Source organism: Oryx dammah, unplaced genomic scaffold (genome assembly GCF_014754425.2).
Source record: "Oryx dammah isolate SB20612 unplaced genomic scaffold, SCBI_Odam_1.1 HiC_scaffold_6, whole genome shotgun sequence".
Taxonomy (NCBI): domain Eukaryota; kingdom Metazoa; phylum Chordata; class Mammalia; order Artiodactyla; family Bovidae; genus Oryx; species Oryx dammah.
Genome location: NW_024070190.1, coordinates 34,885,943 through 34,906,472, shown reverse-complemented (window position 1 = coordinate 34,906,472; position 20,530 = coordinate 34,885,943). Strand labels below are relative to the sequence as shown.

At 44.7% G+C, this 20,530-nt stretch overlaps 1 protein-coding gene and 1 pseudogene across 2 annotated transcripts in view; one reads left to right on the top strand and one right to left on the bottom strand.

Moving 5' to 3' along the window:
• Positions 1-3,807: 3,807 nt before the first annotated feature.
• Positions 3,808-19,843, bottom strand: LOC120865140 (annotated as a pseudogene).
• Positions 18,457-20,530, top strand: part of TET1 (tet methylcytosine dioxygenase 1) — a 139,515-nt gene continuing 137,441 nt past the window's right edge. For both annotated transcript variants that reach the window (XM_040242215.1, XM_040242213.1), the window contains exon 1: positions 18,457-18,533. The gene's annotated coding sequence lies outside the window, so the exon portion shown is untranslated. The remainder of the gene's footprint in view (positions 18,534-20,530) is intronic.

Here is a 20,530-nt window from a genome sequence, read left to right as displayed (position 1 = left end):
CCCTTAGGAACTCAGAGAAGGTCATGGAGGCTGGAGTCTTGCTCTGGGGTGATCAAAGAGAGTTCACTGGGTACAGGCAGACCACTGGAGCAGGGGTGATGGAAAACTGCAGGATGAGGAGCTCTTGAGGGTCCTTGAAAGCCTTTTTCAAAGCTTTGCTTCTTCCCTGAGGTGTGGGGGAGGGGAGCGTGCAGAGGTCACTGTAGTGGTGACCCAGTGACTCCTGGAAGGTGGGTGCCTGGCCTGGAAGCCCAGCTCTGTGGCTTGTTTGATAAATATACCCTCCTCTCCTGAGCTTGGAGCCCCTTCACGATTTGAGGCAGTTCCCCCGCCCATGCCCATCACTCCAGGAGTAAGATATGCTCTGTGGGCCTCAGCAAGGCAACACCAGGAACTCAGTCTTAGGTGCTCGCCCTGAGGCCAGGAGCCAAGAGCCAAGTCTCCTGGGGCCTGAGAAGGAGACCGGAAGGGCAGGGAGGAGACAGGGAGAGAACCAGTGACTCTTGTGCCTGTTTTACAGGTGAGGACACTGGGCCCTGAGGGGCAGTGATCCAGCAGGGCTGCCCCAGGACCAAGGAGACTAGATATTTTCAAGCACTGAAGCCCACAGCCTTCTTGCTAAATTGAATCACTAACGTGGCCCTCTTGCCTTAAAACTGATCCTCTCAGTTTGGTGTCCTTCAGCCAGGTCAGTGGCCTGCAAGTGGTACTGAACCCTGGGGGTCTGATCTCATGGCCAGGGCCCCTGTGCAAAGAGAGGAGGAGGGGGAGAGAAAAGAGGGAAGGAGGAGAAAAACAGAAGAAAAGAAGGGAACAGAAGCTCATTGTCTCTTTTGTCTTCTTTTTTCTCTCCCTTAGTTTTTTTTCATGGTAATTATCAGTGCTCATTAAATATATATATTGGATTCCCCTCTTAACTCAGCTGGTAAAGAATCGCCTGCAATGCAGGAGACCCTAGTTCAATTCCTGGGTCAGGAAGATTCCCTGGAGAAGGGAATGGCAACCCATTCCAGTATTCTTGCCTGGAGAATCTCTTGGATAGAGGAGCCTGACAGGCTACAGTCCATGGGGTTGCAAAGAGTAGGACATGACTGAGCGACTAACATTTTCACTTTCTTCCAGAGCACTACTGGTTTTTCCAGTAGTCATGTATGGATGTGAGAGTTGGGCCATAAAAAAGGCTGAGGCCCCCAAAATTGATACTTTCAAACTGTGGTGCTGGGGAAGACCCTTGAGAGTCCCTTGGACAGCAAGGAAATCAAATCAGTCAATCCTAAAGGAAATCATCCCTGAATATTCATTGGAAGGACTGATTCTGAAGCTGAAGCTCCAATACTTTGGCCACCTGATGCGAAGAGCCTATTCACCGGAAAAGACCCTGATGCTGTGAAAGATTGAGGGCAAGAGGAGAAGGGAGCGACAGAGGATAAGATGGTTGGATGGTATCACTGACTCAGTGGACATGAGTTTGAGCTAACTCAAGGAGATAGTGAAATACAGGAAAGCCTGGCATGCTGTAGTTTATGGGGTCACAGAGAGCTGGACACAACTTGGCAACTGAACAACAGTAAGAGCCGAGACTCAGTAGTTGTGGTGCATGGGCTTAGCTACTCTGCAACATGTAGGATCTTCCCAGACCAGGGATTAAACCCATGTCTGCTACATTGGCAAGTGAATTCATTACCACTGAGCCACCAGGGAAGCCTGTAAAATGTTTTTATTATCAGTTTCTCCCTACTAGCATGTGAGCTCCATGGAGGTAGGTTGTTTGCTATGCAAACAAACAAAACAGATAATTCCCTGGTGGCTCAGAGGTTGAAGTGTCTGCCTGCAATGCAGGAGACCTGGGTTTGATCCCTGGGTCGGGAAGATCCCCTGGAGAAGGAAATGGCAACCCACTTCAGTATTCTTGCCTGGAGAATCCCATGGATGGAGGAGCCTGGTGGGCTACAGTCCATGGGGTCACAAGGAGTCAGACACAACTGAGCGACTTCACTTTCACTTTTTACTTTGACACTGAATAGATAGTAAATAATGATGGCTCTATTTAAAGACCAACCTTTTCTATGATGTTCAGTTCTAGAATATCTAGAACTAATGGCCAGAGGCTAAAGAAATGGAGAAAAACTAATCCTTTCCCTAGATTAATATACTGTTTCACAGGATGAATGTGAACCTAATAGTAAAATAAATATACACAAATAAAAAGTAAGGATACAAAAGAAAAATCTATCATATTTGTCACAGGTCACCCAGGAAGGATATGCAGATGACGCCACCCTTATGACAGAAAGCAAAGAAGAAGTAAAGAGCCTCTTGATGAAAGTGAAAGAGGAGAGTGAAAAAGTTGGCTTAGAACTAACATTCAGAAAACTAAGATCATGGCATCTGGTCCCATCACTTCATGGCAAATAGATGGGAAAACAGTGGAAACAAGTGACAGACTTTATTTTTCTGGGCTCCAAAATCACTGCAGATGGTGACTGCAGCCATGAAATAAAAAGATGCTTACTCCTTAGAAGAAAAGTTATGACCAACCTAGACAGCATATTGGAAAGCAGAGACATTACTTTCCCAACATAGGTCTGTCTAGTCAAAGCTATGGTTTTTCCAGTAGTCATGCATGGATGTGAGAGCCGGACTATAAAGAAAGCTGAGTGCTGAAGAATTGATGCTCTTGAACTGTGGTGTTGGAGAAGACTCTTGAGAGTCCCTTGGACTGCAAGGAGATCCAACCAGTCCATCCTAAAGGAAATAAGTCCTGAATATTCATTGGAAGGACCGATGCTGAAGCTGCAATACTTTGGCCACCTGACATGAAGAACTGACTCATTTGAAAAGACTGCGATGCTGGGAAAGATTGAAGGCAGGAGGAGAAGGGGATGACAGAGGATGAGATGGTTGGATAGCATCACCGACTTGATGGGCATGAGTTTGAGTGGAATCTGAGAGTTGGTGATGGACAGGGAGGCCTGGCATGCTGCAGTCCATGGTGCAGCAAAGAGTTGGACAGGACTGAGTGACTGAACTGAACTGAACCTGGGAGGGAGATAATTGAACTGTCTTTTGACACAGCTAAACATCGGCCAGGGCAAACACACATACCTATATACACACAGGTTGCTCAGACACACACATAAGGAAGTTCAATTTGTTCAGAAAACAAAGAATTATCCAGTTTGCCTGCTTTAAGATCCTTCACCCCTTCTCCATGACTCCCCAACATTTGTATGGCAGACCACTGACCAATAACATTAGAGAAATAAGGTTATATTATGAACAGTTTCAATCTTCGGCTAAAGAGTTTAGACTCAATTCAGTGGCTAATAAGAAACTAATAACAACTATGTTTTAGAAGAATCAGTCTGAAAAAGATGAACATGATAATTGGGAAGACAGACACTGACAGATACGACAGTGAAGAAGCGATATAGGAAGCCTTTGCAATCTTCCAGACAGAGAGTTGGTGACAGCATGAAAACATGGTCAGAAAGAAAATAGATGGAAGACATAGAACCTTTTGTGCTTGCTAAGAAATTAGATATGGAAGGCAAGGCATAGGATAAGTCAAAACTGCTTCAGGTTTTGCTAGGGCGGTTAAGAGACTTGATGGAGAATTAACAGAAGAGGGAAAACAGAAAAAGGGACAGGTTTAAGGCACAGAAAGGGAATAGGAATTACGGCACAAACAGTAGAGATGAAAATATACAAAATACCAAAGGCCAAATGTTTGGCAAAGGTTTTTTAAAAATATGGATAATATGTGAATATCATATAGAGTGAATATAGCAATAACTACCTAAAAAGTCTTCTTTGAAAGCTTCACCCAACCCCACATATACCCCAACTTTTCCTGAAACAGGGAGAAATCAATGTTCCATTTTTTTCTTTATTTTTTAGAAGTGGAAATGTCTTGTATTCTATCGGTCAGGCCCATTGGCCTAGCCTCGACCTGGAATCGGGAATAGCTGAGCAGGACCTCTCCTTCTTCCCCTCCCTCTTCCTCCAGCTTCTCTTTGTCCTTCTGCTCCTCTTCCTGCACCAGGGTTTGTTCTGGCTCCTTCCCCAGTTGGACACCACAGTAGGTGACAAATAAGATGGCTAGAATGGTCTTTGAGAACCCTGTGGGTAGCAGGCACTGGGTCAGCTCTGTGAACTCAAGGTTGTTCAGGCTTACAAGGTTGTACACGATGATGGCTCAGAAGTTCACGGCCCCAAAGATAGCTCAGAGCCTGCCGAACATCTGCTCCAAAAGTGAGGCTTCAGATCACATTAGAGGCCCCTACACTGCCAGATTCTGTACCCAGAGTTCAAAGTTAAGGCCAAAGCAGCTAGGGCATGACCACAGGTAGACAATATCATAAGACAAAGCCATAGAGTGGTGATGGCAAATGTGGCCACAGTGGCCGCCTGCTCTGGGATCACTGCAGAGTGCTCCGCAACAATGTGGTCATATACGTACTTGCAGAGCCAATCGTTGATGCCAAGGTCAAAGTGCATCTCCTCAAAAATGTAGAGCACTGTGATACACTGGGGAGGCTGGTGGGGGTCCAAGGTGTCGAGGTGCACCATGGGGTTGACAACACTGAAGAGGATGGCCACCTTCTCCCAGTCATACACCAAGTTTGAGAAGGTTAAGCCAGCTGTAGACAGGGGGTCATCCCTGCCCACTGCCCACCCCAACCCAAGCTTCCCAAAATCCAAGAGAGGCCCCTATTTTTTTTTTGGCTGCGCTGGGTCTTCCTCGTGGGGAACAGGCTCTTCCTTGCTGCAGGAGGGCTTTCTCTACTTGTGGCCAGCAGGGCTACTCTCTAGCTGCGGCTAATAGCTTCTCATTGCAGTAGCTTCTCTTGTTGTGGAGCATGGGCTCTAAAACTTCCAGAGGAGGCCCCATTTTAACAAACATTGTCATGAACCATGTCTTTTTAAGTCTTCCGTTAAGTAGCCTCTTTTAGACCACAGATCATTAACTTTTATTTAGTTATTTTTACCAGGAATAAGCATCCTGTATCAGAGATGCCTTATAACTTAAATAACTTTGGAGTCATATATAATTTCCATGGATAAGATAGTTGGATAGCATCACTGACTTAAAGGACACGAGTTTGAGCAAACTCTGGGAGATAGTGAAGGACAGGGAAGCCTGAGGTGCTTATAGTCCATGGAGTCACAAATGACTTAGCGGCTGAACAACAATGACGACATAATTTATCCATATATAACATATAATCTGGGCTTCCCCAGTGTCTTAGCAGTAAAGAATTCACCTGCAATGCAGGAGCTGAAGGAGATCTGGGTTCCATCCCTGGGTCGGAAAGATACCCTGGAGAAGGGCGTGGCAACCCACCCCAATATTCTTGCCTGACAAATCCCTTGGACAGAGTAACTGGTGGGCTCCAGTCCGAAGGGTCGCAAAGAGTTAGACGTGACTGAAGCAACTCGGCACTCATGCAACATGATCTTTGCGTGTTTAGTAGAATGTATCCATAAACAAAATTTAAAATATTTTAGATGCTATACAACTTCACATAAAATTAAACATCCACATTTTCTTGTATATGTATATAAAGTATGCTGCTGCTACTGCTGCTAAGTCGTTTCAGTTGTGTCCAACTCTGTGCGACCCCATAGATGGCAGCCCACCAGGCTCCCCCATCCCTGGGATTCTCCAGGCAAGAACACTGGAGTGGGTTGTCATTTCCTTCTCCAATGCATGAAAGTGAAAAGTGAAAGGGAAGTCGCTCAGCCGTATTGGACTCTTCGTGACCCCATGAACTGCAGTCTACTAGGCTCCTCCCGCCATGGGATTTTCCAGGCAAAAGTACTGGAGTGGGTTGCCATTGCCTTCTCAGCATTTTAGTATATTAGGAGAAATATCATAATAATTTCTGAAAGGATACACGAGAAACTGTCAGCAGAGATTACCTCTGTAGAGTGGAATGCATGAAGGAAGGGTGGGGGATCTTACACCTTTCATTTCATTGTACAATATTTTATATGGTTTGATTTTTTGTTCTCTTTTGGCCTCTCCTCATGACATGTGGGATCTTATTTCACCAACCAGGATCAGACCAGGGATTGAATCTATACCCCATGCAGTAGAAGCACAGAGTCTTAACCACTGGACCACTAGGGAAGTCCTGAAAGCAGGAATTTTAGGAAAACAGTGTCTTTTTTAAAATTATGGTGTTAGTGATCAAGTATCCAAAAAATAAAAAGTAACATTTTCTAGTTGTCTTTTTCTACAGTCCACCAAAGCTGTACATTAAATTTCTAATATAGTATATTGAAAACAAACAGAAACATGACTGTCTGCTTCTCTGCTTAACAGGTAAGTGATCTTAAAGGCAATAAAGGCCTGATCTTCAGTTTTTAATCTGTAAAAGATGAGTGATACTTCCCCTGAGATATGGCGTATCAAATAAGATCATTTCAGCAAAGGACCTACCACAGTGCTCAGCACTTAGTATGTGCTATATTCCTTTTGTTTCCTTAGTATGCATACCCCTAGACCTGCAGAACAGATCATTATTCATCCAACCAATACATATTTACCGTCCAGCTACTGCATGCCAGCCATTATGTTAGATGGTCAAGCTATAAAAATAAGATAAAATTCCTACAAAGACTTTTGTAAGAGAGCAAGCTGTTCCAAAAAAAAAGTAGATACAAAAACTGCAATTTGTCAGTATCTATCCAATATTAGGGGCGTGCAAGAAGTACTATAAGGTACAAAGAGGAGAGAGGCCAGGTCTATTGGGATGGGGTGGTGGGAGGAACATTAGGAAAAGCTAGAGTCTTGAACTGAGCCTTGAAAAATGAGTAAGAATTTTCTAAGTATTTCAGAAGACAAACTACATTATCTCAATGTAGTTACAATTAGATATAGCAACGAACTAGAAATTAAAGAAATGACCTCATTTATTTTTATTGTTGTCAACAGGTATTTCTTTTTTTTTTTTTTTTTAACAGGTATTTCTTATACAGGTGCTATGTATCAGAGATACAACAGTAAATAAAAACTTGATCCCTGCACTTCAGGGAGTTTATATTCTAGTGGGAAAGGGAGATCTTAATCAAATAACCAGAGAAATTTATGTAAAATTGAAACTGGGTAAGTACTTCTGAGAAAAGGCTTAGTGCATGATGATATAAGAGCATAAAAAGAGGAATGACCTAAACAAGTTTACAGAAGCCTTCTTTAAGGAAGTAATGGTTGAACCCAAAGTTTCCATCCCATAACTGAGGAGCTAAGATCATGCATGCCCCATGGCATGGCCAAAAAATAGGCATTCCTGAAAAAAGAATCAGAGCTAATGGTAGAAGAGTTTGGGGTCTTCAAGGGTCTAATCACAACTTCAAATGCATTACCATACTATGCCCCTGCAGGGTTCAGGCAGGTCACTTATATTGACAATTGTGTAAGATAATAGCTGCTCCTGCTGCTAAGTTGCTTCAGTTGTGTCCGACTCTGTGCGACCCCATGGACTGCAGCCTACCAGGCTCCTCCATCCATGGGATTTTCCAGGCAAGAGTCCTGAGGTGGGTTGCCATTTCCTTCCCCGGTAAGATAATAGAGGGAGCTGCTAAACAGAAGAACTGTAAAGTGCTTGCTTTGCCTAGAATAAAACATATCTGCCAATGAAATTCACTGGTTTACAAGAACAGAATTATTGGCTTGCAATTATAGAATAAAGCCATTGAGGCTGGAGTGGGGAAAACTAGGATATTTGTGATGTAAGATGAGGTAGAGAAATAGATGAAGTCTTATAGCCACTGGCAGCCTTGTAGCCACTTTAGGAGTCTTGACATTATCCCTAAAGCAACATGAAGCCAGTGTTAAGCTGTGTTTAATATGGTGAGGTATATTTCAAAATGGTCATTCTGCCTGTGGCTTAGATAATGAAATAGGACAAAAGTGGGTGTGAGTACACTATTGCAAAATAGTGGCAATTGGTCTAGAGTAAAGGCCATGGGAATGGACAGAAGTGGATGGATTTGAGACATACTGAAGTGATGAAAGGGATAGAACTTGGTGATAGATTCAGTAAAAGGACTGAGGAAAGGGAGATGTCAAAGCTAATTCTTAGGTTCCTGGTTACACGACTGGGTGGATTCACTGAGGCAAGGATCACTGGAAGAGGGTCAGTTTATTGTTGCTCTAGGGCAAAGTGAAAGGATAGGGGAGAGAATGAGTTGCTTGGTAGCAACAGATTGAGTATGCAGAGGCCTCAGAGACCTCCAGGAGGAGATACTGAAGAGGTGAATATATGGAGCCGCCTGGGCTGAAAATATAATATTAGTTAAGTCCAAGCTAAAGAGAGAGGGAACCTAGAACTCAGCCTTGTGTGTGTCTGTGTGTGCTGTCACTTTAGTCGTGTCTGACTCTTTGCAACCCTATCGACTGTAGCCCTCCAGGCTCCTCTGTCCATGGGATTCCCCAAAAAATACTGGAGTGGTTTGCCATTCTCTCCTCCAGGGGATCTTCCTGACCCAGGGATCAAACCCGGATATCCTGCGTTGCAGGCAGATTCTTTATTGTCTGAGCCACCAAGGAAGCCCCATCCTTGAGTATCTGCAACACCTAATGGCCAGTTGGAGAATGATGAGCTGGTAAAGGAGACGGAGGAGTAGCTAGATATATGGTAGAGTCAGGGTAGGGCGGGGGTTGGAAGCGTGTATAGAAGTCAGTGGTAGTCTTTTAAGAGTAATGTAATATTGGAAATGTTGAGTTTAAAAAGTCCATGAAGGATCTAAGTCAAAATAGTCAAAAATGGGGTTCAGGCTAGAGAGAGAAACTTGGAAGTCTAGGGCATTTACATGGCAACTTAAAGCCATGTTTGTTTAGAAAGTATAGTATAATGTGTAAAGATGGTATTCAATCAACAGTAGCAATTATATTATTCGCACCCTGGAGCAATAATAACACTGATGGATTTACTTAGTGTTTTTCACTGAGAAGATAACATGAGATATATTATCCAACTGCTTCTGTCAGTCAATATTTGGCCTGTCAGGAATATTTATTGAGGGTATTATAGTATCAGTTTCTCTAAAGAGATAAGACACAAAAGAAATAGAGGATATGAGTCTTACTCTGAAGTTTTCACATAGTTGGGGGAACAAAATGTGGACATAGATAATACTAATGAACAGTGTCAGAATCACATTATCAGTGAGCATAAATTAATGAAGTTCAACATCATTCTTCATGAATGCTGGGGAGGGGAGATGATTCAGAGGTTATGTATGTTTGGTAGGGTTATTTCTTGTTTAATTTTTTTTAATTTTAATTTTTAATTATTTAATTTTTTGGCCAGGCCACTCACAGATTGTAGGATCTTAGTTCCCTGGTCAGGGATCCAACCCAGGCCCCAGCAGTGAAAGCACAGAGTTCTAAGCACTGGACCACCAGGGAATTCCCTAGTAGGATTGTTCAAGAACTGTTTTCTAGGGTTCTTGGTGGCCTAGTGGCTAAGACTCTGTGCTCTCAATATATGGGGCCTATGTTCGATCCCTGATCAGGGAACTAGATCCCACATGCCACAACCCAAACAAACAAAGAAAACAAGCCACAAGGAAGATCAAAGATCCTGCATGTCACAGCTAAGATTCCGCTCATGCAAATAAACTGATTAATTAATTAATTTTCTAAAAAGAACAATTTTCTAGAGGAACTGAGTTGTCAGTGGATTTTAAATAATAGAAGTCTTCAGATGGTGAAGGCTTTAGCAAGCTTTAAGGCAATGATAGATATTTTTGAAATGCATCTTATATCTAAGAAGAGGGGATGGGAAAGGGCCCTACAGTGTCCCTGCTTTGCGTGAGCCTGTGGCAAGCAGTTTACATTTTCTGTCGTGTAAGGTATTGTGACAATGTGAAGATTACCAAGAAATGAGCCTCATTTGTGCAAACGTGTAGAATTATATGGGCTTCCCAGGTGGCACCAGTGGTAAAGAAACTGCTTGCCAATGCAGGAGACATAAAGACTCAGGTTCGATCCCTGGGTCAGGAAGATCCCATGGAGGAGCGTATGGCAACCCACTCCCATGTTTTTACCTGGAGAATCCGTGGATAGAGGCTATCATAGGGTTGCAAAGAGTCTGACACACCTGAAATGACTGAGCACTCGCACATAGAATTACATAATTACAGTCACAGAGTTCAGATAGTTTAGATAGGACCTCTGAGAGCCATTTAACAAATATTGGGTGTCTGCTTTGTTTTATGAATCACTATGTTGTGGACCAGGAACTAGCACTGGAAATATAGAAAAGGAAGAGAAGTCCTTTGAGAGGTGTACAGTTTAGTAACTGGGGTGGCATGAGTGAGAAGTACTATGACAGATACTGGACTATTGCAGAAGCTGTGTCGAGAGAGCTACGAAGCTCCTAATTCTGCCTCCGTTATTATGTGAGGTTTCACAGACAAGGAGCTTTGTGAGCTGGTATTTGAGGGATGAAGATAAGTGTGCCAGCCTGGCAACAATGAGAGTAATATAGAGGAAAGAGAACAGGAGGGAGAAGGACATTCCAAGAAGACCTGTATCTGTCCCAACTTTTCCATCCCCTCTATTCACAATGCTAGGGAAAGTACATTTGTTTAGAAGAGACTCGCCAAATTATCGACAGCTTTAAGTGAATTCTCAGAAGGGAGGAAGAAAACATTTGGAAATAATTCAGACAGGTGGCTTTAATGTGCCTGCTAGGTAGAAGTCACCACGTGTGATGTTATGAGAAACAAGTATCAGAGCAAAGCAGGTCCCAGCATGTCTCAGGTGAAAATGCAAAGAAAGAGATGAGGAACACAGCACATGGCTTCAGGGGCTAGAGATAATGGACTGCAGCCACAGAGCAAAACATTCAGGGCTGGAGAGTCAGCTTTGGAAGTTTTCTGGACAAGGAGATCCAAAGTGTTTGCAATGCCAAGAGGGCTCTGAAGAAGGCAGTATCCAGAGGAAGAAGATGGTGAAGGCATTTTGGTTGGACTTCTAGGAGAAGAACCAGGATGGCTATAGGTGTCACAAAATTCCAGGGATGAGAAATTTCAAAATGTAGGGTAGGGGCTGCTGCTGCTGCAGCTAACTCGCTTCAGTTGTGTCCGACTCTGTGTGACCCCATAGATGGCAGCCCACCAGGCTCCCCCATCCCTGGCATTCTCCAGGCAAGAACACTGGAGTGGGTTGCTGTTTCCTTCTCCAGTGCACGAAAATGAAAAGTGAAACTAAAGTCGCTCAGTCGTTCCAACTCTTTGCGATCCCATGGACTGCAGCCTACCAGGCTCCTCCGTCCCTGGGATTTTCCAGGCAAGAGTACTGGAGTGGGTTGCCATTGCCTTCTCCGAGAGTCGGGGCAAGGGGGAAGAAATGAAGCTGTGTTGTGAATGTAACTTCAGGAGAGTAGGTCAATGGACTCAGAAACAAACAGTTGTTATAGGAACAGGAAATAGCATGAAATAGAATTTGTCATGGAGAGAAATCGGGCTAAAGATAGACGGGAAAGCAATACAAAGCAAAAGCATGTCCTAAGTATGATATACATGGAAGACTGCTAGACAGTAGACAAGAAGGTACTAGTGAAGAAGAGCCTGAAGAGACTAAAAAGAAGGGTTCATTAATGTAGTAATGCTCCAATAAAGTAGCATGGAGACTAGGCTGAAGGGCACAAGAAAATGGACGGCCATGTAACAGGCAAAAAACTTCAGGTAAGGAAGGAAACAGTACTGTTCAGGAAGGGAGGGAGAGGTAATTAAGAAATCGATTGTAGAGCTTCCGTGGTGGAGCAATGGTGAAGAATCTGCCTGCCAATGCCGGGAAGACCCCACATGCTATGGAGCAACTAAGCCCCCATGCCACAACTATCAAGCCTGTGCTTTAGAGCCCAGGAGCCGCAATCACTGAGCTCCTGCAAAGCAACTGCTGAAGCCCGCATGCTCTGAGCCTGAGCTCCACAAGAGAAGCCACAACAGTCAGAAGCCCATGCACCACAACTAGAGAGTGGCTCCCACTCGCCACAATTAGAGAAAAGCCCGCGCAGCAGTGAAGACCCATCACAGCCAAATAAATAATTGAAAAGAAATGTATGAAAAAGAAATCTATTGTGGTTATCATTTTGTAATAGGTAGAAATATTGAATCACTGTGTTGTGGAACAGAAACTAACAGACTGTTGTAGGTCAAGTATACTTCAAAAATAAATCAGCAAACAAAGAAACTCATATAAAGAAAGATCAGATTTGTGGTTATCAGAGGTGGAGAGTGGGGGAGATGGAATTGGATGAAGATAGTCAAAAGGTACAAAAACTTCCAATTATAAAATAAATAAGCATTAGGGATATAATGTACAACACAATATAACACTGCTATATGTCATATGTAAAATTTAAGAGAGTAAATTGTAAGGGTTTTCATCGCAAGGAAAGAAATTTTCTTTCATTTTGTATCTACATGAAAGTGAAAGTGAAATCACTCAGTCGTGTCTGACTCTTTGTGACCCCATGGACTGTAGCCCACCAGGCTCCTCCGTCCATGGCATTTTCCAGGCATGAATACTGGAGTGGGTTGCCATTTCCTTCTCCAGGGAATCTTCCTGACCCAGGGATCGAACCCAGGTCTCCCGCATTGTAGGCAGATGCTTTACTGTCTGAGCTACCAGGGAAGTACCTCTACATGAGATAAAGCTTATTCACTAAATTTATTGTGGTAATCATTTCATGATGTATATAAATCAAATCGTTATGTTGCATACCTGGCTCAGACAGTAAAGCGTCCGCCTACAATGCGGGAGACCCACGTTGAATCCCTGGGTGGGGAAGATCTCCTGGAGAAGGAAATGGCAACCCAGGCCAGTATTCTTGCCTGGAAAATCCCATGGACGGTGGAACATGGTAGGCTACAGTCCATGGGGTTGCAAAGAGTCAGACACGACTGCACTTTCACTTTCAACAACTTTCAATCATTTCATGATGTATATAAATCAAATTGTTATGTTGCACACCTTAAAGGTATACAGTGCTATATGTCATTTATATCTCAATAAAACTGGAAGAAGTAAAAAAGAAATCAAGAGCCTCTCTTGACAGCCTGGGCTGAGGACAGCTTTGGAGGTTAAGAAAATAAAGGCTTAGAACAGATCTCATGGCAGGAAGAGACTCAAAAGCTCCCAAAATAGTGATTGCTAAGGAGAAATAAATATAAGTTAAATAAGCAGGGTGACAATATACAGCCTTGACGTACTCATTTTCCTATTTGAAACCAGTCTGTTGTTCCATGTCCAGTTCTAACTGTTGCTTCCTGACCTGCATACAGATTTCTCAAGAGGCAGGTTAGGTGGTCTGGTATTCCCATCTCTTTCAGAATTTTCCAGTTTATTGTGATCCACACAATCAAAGGCTTTGGCATAGTCAATACAGCAGAAATAGATGTTTTTCTGGAACTCTCTTGCTTTTTCCATGATCCAGCGGATGTTGGCAATTTGATCTCTGGTTCCTCTGCCTTTTCTAAAACCAGCTTGAACATCAGGGAGTTCACGGTTCACGTATTGCTGAAGCCTGGCTTGGAGAATTTTGAGCATTACTTTACTAGCGTGTGAACTGTGGTGTTGGAGAAGACTCTTGAGAGTCCCTCGGACTGCAAGGAGATCCAACCAGTCCTTTCTGAAGGAGATCAACCCTGGGATTTCCTTGGAAGGAATGATGCTAAAGTTGAAGCTCCAGTAATTTGGCCCCCTCATGAGAAGAGTTGACTCATTGGAAAAGACTCTGATGCTGGGAGGGATTGGGGGCAGGAGGAGAAGGGGACAACAGAGGATGAGATGGCTGGATGGCATCACGGACTCCATGGACGTGAGTCTGAGTGAACTCCGGGAGATGGTGATGGATAGGGAGGCCTGGCATGCTGCCATTCATGGGGTCGCAAAGAGTCGGACACGACTGAGCGACTGAACTGAACTGAACTGAACTGAAGGAGAAATAAAGACCTAATGCAGATTTAAGTCTTACTATGTCAAAGCTGGCTAAGGCTGTCACAGAATTCTGCTCTTTACAAACAGTAGAGAAAATGGATGATGTGGATGTAGAAGTCAAATTAGGATGCTTCCAGGATAGGTTCAATTCTGGAGAGGTTAAGAGGATGAATGAATTAGTGGGTTGGAAAGTTTACCATTGAAGTTGCTGGACAAGGCATAAATAGGGAAACTGGCTGAATTTTGTCATAGAAGTAGAGGAGTTTTTACCAAAACAGAGTGAGCTTGACCACACTCAGTTCTTGATTTGGGATATGTTTATTCTTTAATTAAAAAATATTTTTTTGGCCACAACTCGAGGTATGTAGGATCTTTGTTCCCCAACCAAGGATAGAGCCAGTGCCCCCTGTAATAGGAGCTCAGAGTTTTAATTATTGTACTGTCAGGGAAGTCCAAAGGATATGGTTCTTTTGGAAGCTGACTACATTATAAAAGATCTTGTTTTATTATCATAACTAGAATATATCTTCATTCTCTATAGTTACTGTGAAGGTATGTTAATTTTTCCACTTCTATCCAAAACCAATTCCAAAACCAATTTGGCAAGCCTAAATTTTTTCCTCCCTCAGAATATCAATTTGATTTCATCTACCACCTTCTTAACTGAGGTCTTTTGGTTTGTACCTACCACGTGTTATATGTACCCTGTTTTCTTGACAATCTTTGATTCAGTTTAGAAACTTGAGTGAAAAGATTTTAGGTCTGCATCTGCCAGTAAACTGACAAGTAAATGCCAATTCCTGCAGACCTGCTCCATGAAAATTCTCTGAGAATTCCCCTGTGTCTTTTCAATTCTAGGCTTTCCTTGCTTTCTTGGACTTTTAGCAGAATTGATAGCGTTACATCTTTTTCGATGCTGAGCTATTAGCACAGGTTTATTTTGCCCATCCTCCCCTGCTCTTCCAGGACCTCTCTGATTGTAGTTAGTGTCCCACATCACCAAGGACTATTAACTCTTTCCTAGCCACTATTATATCATTATATCATCTATCAATCCATCCATCCACGCCTGTTCTCCTTATAGAGAATAGTAAGTCTGTCTTTCTTAGTTGTTTGCACAATTTTTACTTCTATGGATGTGTAAGAGTTTGCCGACTAAGGTCCGTGTAGTCAAGGCTATGGTTTTTCCAGTGGTCATGTATGGATGTGAGAGTTGGACTGTGAAGAAGGCTGAGCGCTGAAGAATTGATGCTTTTGATCTGTGGTGTTGGAGAAGACTCTTGAGGGTCCCTTGGACTGCAAGGAGATCCAACCAGTCCATTCTGAAGGAGATCAGCCCTGGGATTTCTTTGGAAGGAATGATGCTGAAGCTGAAGCTCCAGTACTTTGGCCACCTCATGAGAAGAGTTGACTCATTGGAAAAGACTCTGATGCCGGAGGGATTGGGGGCAGGAAGAGAAGGGGACGACCAAGGATGAGATGGCTGGATGGCATCACGGACTCGATGGATGTGAGTCTAAGTGAACTCAGGTAGTTGGTGATGGACAGGGAGGCCTGGTGTGCTGCAATTCATGGGTTCGCAAAGAGTCGGACACGACTGAGCGACTGAACTGAACTGAACTGAAGAGTTCTCCATCAGCAGTTAGTTCTGCCAAATTTAAAAAAATTTGCCAATAGAAAAAAAACTTTTATTTTTTATTTATTTATTTTTTTTGCCGATAGAGGACATTGCTGAAGTTAATTAGTAAACAGGGCAATTAAGCTGAAATTAGAGATATGTATTTAGGAAGTTACACACCACCAGGGAAGCCCTAAAGATCCAATACCTACCTTATTTTCACCTCTCTCTCCTAGAGAGGTTTTTGGAAATAAGACTGGAATTCTTGCTTTGTTATTAAGAATGGGTAAAGATAGTAGGAAATTGCTTAAACATTTATTCTTTGATACTGAGGTCTGGAAAGAATTGCACTTTCTTTTCTTCTCTTTGGGTAGATACTTCATGTTATTGTTTAGTTTGCCACAATTTATTCAGCCTTTTAGTTTCTGTTATAATTATCAGACCCCTTTTCCAACAGGTTCAAATGAACCAGATGTTGCTAGGGCTATAAAAGTCTCAGACACCAAGGTGACACTCATTGTCATGTACAGGCTGATGACTTTCAAATTTGCTTTTCCAAGCTAAACCTCTTTTCCAAACTCAAAATTGTCTCAGACTTGGTCATTGGGACCTATCTATCCTGTTTTTCCCTTTGTTTTTAATGGACTCTTACTCAGTTTCTGATTTTTTAATTGAATTTTAGTTTTTGGACATGGCATGTGAATGTACGTTTGATCCCTAGTCAGGGATCCTGCAGTTTGATCCCTAGTCAGGGATCCCTGCAGTGGAGTCTTAACCACTGGACCACCGGGGAAGTTCCAGTTTCCAATTTTCTACCATTGTGAAATACAGTGGAATTGTTTTGTCACCACAGGTACAAACTCACCTTCAGGGCCTTGGCATTTGCTCCTTCCTAAACATAAAATCTCCCCCAGCTTCCTCCCTAATCTCTTTCAGATCTATTCCATGAGCTGATTGCTGGATTTAAAATTGTGGCTTTCCCCAGGATCCAGTGTCCCCTACCCTCCTTCTCCCCCCTCCACTCTCGCCATCGCCATCTGACATACTATATGTATTCTGCTTTCTAGCTTTTATTCTCCTTGCCCCCACTCCATTATTGAATGCAAGCACCACTAGAGAAGAGATTTCAGTTTGCTTCCTGCTGTTTCCCCCAAAGTATGAAACTGTGCCTGGCACATAGTATAGCCTCAAATAATGTTTAAGAAATGAAGAGAATAAGCATTGCCTTGGACATTTCTCTATATCTTTGTGTGATTTTTCCATCTCAATAGCTTTTTTTTTTCTTTTTCTTTTTAAAATAATTTATTTGGCTGCGACATGTGAGGTATTTGATCTTTGTAGTAGCACAGGGAATCTAGTTCCCTGACCAGGGATCGAACCCTAGCCCCCTGCAATGGGAGCTCAGAGTCTTAGCCACGGGACCAGCAGGGAAGCCCCTCAATACCTTTTTAAGTAAATCATTTCAATTAATTGACAAAAGCCAGGATATTGCTAGTTCATGATAGCCTTTCTCCCTTTGTTCTTTAAGAAAATTAAGTTTTGAGTCAAACTCTCCCAACATTCTTTTCATTTTGGTTCTAGGAGATTGTTTCTGACAAGATACTGACAATTAGGCTTTCAGAAACACTGAGAACAGTGGCATTTTTGCAGAAGTTTTATTTTAAAAACCATATTTCTTTCTCCAATCAAAGTATTTATCCGACTGTAGCCCTGAAAATATTGCAGTGGAGCCATTAGTTTGCTCTGCTTGCAAATCTGGAATGTGTGTTCCTCCTGGGTAGGAAGCAAATTGCATTAAACTCTGGATGCCCAGCTCCTAGCTCAGGAATAAATTTGAATGAATCAATCAGTGAGAAAGGTTGAAAGTTTAGGAATCTTTCTCAAAAGAACAATCTGGTTATGTTTATTAAAGCACGTATAACAAAGAATAGAAATTATGTGCAGGATAAGGATAGAATGGTGTGGAAGGCAATAGAAGTAGTCTTTTCCTTTCCATTGAAATTTGACCTGGGAGGAATGATTTCTATGTTCCTTACCACTGTGACTCCATTAAAGATTTAGATTCCCATGTCTGTTTAATAACTGTCTGCTGGAAGAAGCAACAGCCCATCAGACACTTAAGGAGAAATTTGAACACCCCAGTCAGTCTTACTTTTGGTATACTGCCACTGGTTATTCCTCTTAATGATGAAAACTTATTTATTCCTGTGTCTTCTTCATCGGAAAGTGAATACCGCCAACGTACAAAGGCAAATAAGTAACAAAAATGTTATGATGACCCTTGCAGACATCAAGCTCTGAGTCAAGAGAACACAACCCTTCTCTGGCTTCTCTCTAAGGTGCTGAGGGCAGTTTTCCATTGGTCGCGACCCAAATATTGGTCAATGGTGGCATCTCTGACCTGGCATCCCCATTAATGTATCTATAAACATTCAATTCAGAGACCCCCAAACTTTTCTCTCAGCCGGAGAGTACCTCGTAAAAAAAAAAAAAAAAAGATCATGACAAGAAGATCTTGATAAGGTTTTCCCTCTCCAATACTCTCCTTTGACCTTTAAAAAAAAAAAAAAAAAGGTTGGGAAAGAAGAGGGCCAAGGGGAGGGGTAAGGGTCCAGAGGGGAGTCCAGCTCCAGTTTGGGGAAATCCAGCTCGCGTTTTGCCTCTCGCTCAGCAGAGCAGGGTCCAGGGAAGGCAGAGCCCCAGCTTCACTCCCTGAGGTCTGTCCTGGGGAGACAGTGCTGCTCCGGGGGGCTGACCTGGCGGGGAGTGGCAGCGCAGCCCGCTCCCGCGCCGCTTTGTGCGCGCAGCCGCTGGGCCCTCTGCTCCCGGGTCTGCCCCCCCGGACGCCCCCCTGCCCCGCCCCAGTCATGCAACTCTACCTGCCTCTGCGCTGTGGACCTTTGGGAAGCAGTCGCCCACCCCGGGGGCTCGGGCCCTGACCCTGCCAGGCAGCCGGTAGGTGTCCACCCGGGGCCCTCCCGCGCCCCTCGCGCCCGCCGGGGCCCCTAACTCCGAAGTTGGGACGATCGCAAGTTGGAAAGTTTCCCCGAGGGCTGGTGCAGGCTTGGAGCCGGGGGCACGCGCGCAGTCCTCGGAGCCTGAGGGGGCCAGTGGTGAGCTGGGAGAGGGACAGAGGGCAGGGGTCTGGGGAGGCACACGCGGAGGCCGGAAGGGGTTGCGAAGGGCAGTGCATGGCTGGGGCTGGACGTGGGCCGGGGTTCCGTGTCCGCGGGGCCGCGGAGGTCGCAGGGATGGGCCCGCTCCCCGCGGCGACCCCCCACCCAAGGCCGCTGGGGGCGCTTTTGTTGCGGGTGGTAAACAATACCCCCGGCCAGAGGACGCGGCCGCCTGCCCTGAGGCCGGGCTGGGACGCCGGGTGGGGAGAGCCGAGCGCCTCGGGCCAGCACCCCGGGCTCCGCTGGAAACTGGAGGGTTGGGGGAGGGCAAGCGTGGCCTTGGGAGGGGGCGATTCCCCGACTGTGCCCCTGAGAGATGCCCCTCAGAGGAGAAACGGAGGTCCGAGCGCCCCGGGCTGAGGAGAGCGAAGAGTTAGGGCACGTTTCGGGTGTGGACTCAAGTGTACCCCCAGAAGAAGTCGTCTTTCTCCCCGATGCTAATACAGGGGGCCAGCTCGTTGGGAGAACATTTGGCACTTGCCTTCCCTGAGCTTTTCGGGGAGGAGGCTTCAGGGACGAAAATTGTGGCGTGGAGGTAGCCGGAGAGGCTTGCCAGAGGTTGACCTGGAGTTCTGCGGCTCGGGGAGGAAGGGAGTAGGGGATAGAAAAGTGTTCTGTCAAAATGGCCTTCTAGAAACCCTTACGGGCGCCACTCGGTCGCCGAAAGCGCCGGCTTGCCGTCGCATCCCTAGCACGGAATCCTGGAGTGGGGCCCCGGGGTGGGAGAGGTGCGGAGCCGGGTGCCGGGACACTTCGGACGGCACGTGAGGGGCCGGGGCCGGGGGTGCCAGGGACCGCCGCCACCTCACGTGTCGGGAAGAGACTGGGCTAGGTCTCTCTCCCTCTCCTCCTCACCCCTCTCCTCTTCCTTCCCTCCTCTCACCCACACTCCCAAAGCGATTCAGCTACTAAGGGCTGTGCGCAGTCTCTACAAAAAGCGGTCGGCAAGTTGCTGGCCCGTCACAGTACACCTCCCACTGTAATGGGGAACACAAATTGGGCATTTCTGACCCAACAAAAATGAATGTATCAACAAGAGAATAAATATTACTTGACCTGGGAATCTTTCCCCAGCTCCAACTCGCCCATTGCTTCTTCCCCTACTCCCCGGCTCCACTCTTGAGCACAAAATGAGCTGCATAATACAGTAATGATCAGTTTATAAATACATGTTTGAAAAGTGTTTCAAGACTTTGAGCGAGGAGTCGATTAGGTGCAGTCTAGTGCCGGCGGAGTGCGCTGAGCGCAGCACCCAGACGGGTTAAGGGCGGCGCTACAGGGCAGCAACCCCAGGTCCGCTCTGAACTGAAAAGTGCCCATCCTTTCCACCTCCCCCTTTCCTCAATGTTATAAAGTAAAATAAAAAAATGTCGGCCTCCTTAGGCCTCACTCAGGATGCCAAAATGAGTTTGGAAAATGTGCTTGTGAACCGGTTAGGGCGAGAGCTTTTTAAGACATATTAGGAATTTATGCGTACAATTAAACAAGGCGGGTATGCAGATAAGGAGAGGTTTGGGGATTAGTCAGCGTTGTTTCTGAGAACTAAAAGCCTCCGGTAACGTTGATTTTGAGTGAATTTCCTGACTTTACTGGTTTGCGTTGGTTACACAGGTTGAAACCGAAGTGTCTTCACTCCCCAGTTAAGAGATCTTAGTTAGCTTGGTTGTCAATGTATGACAGTGTTTAAAACCATGTTATGGTTTCAATTAAACTTCAGAATCAAGTATGAGAGTTATTAGTATCCGCTGCCCCTATCTCTTTGCAAAGACTAGTAGC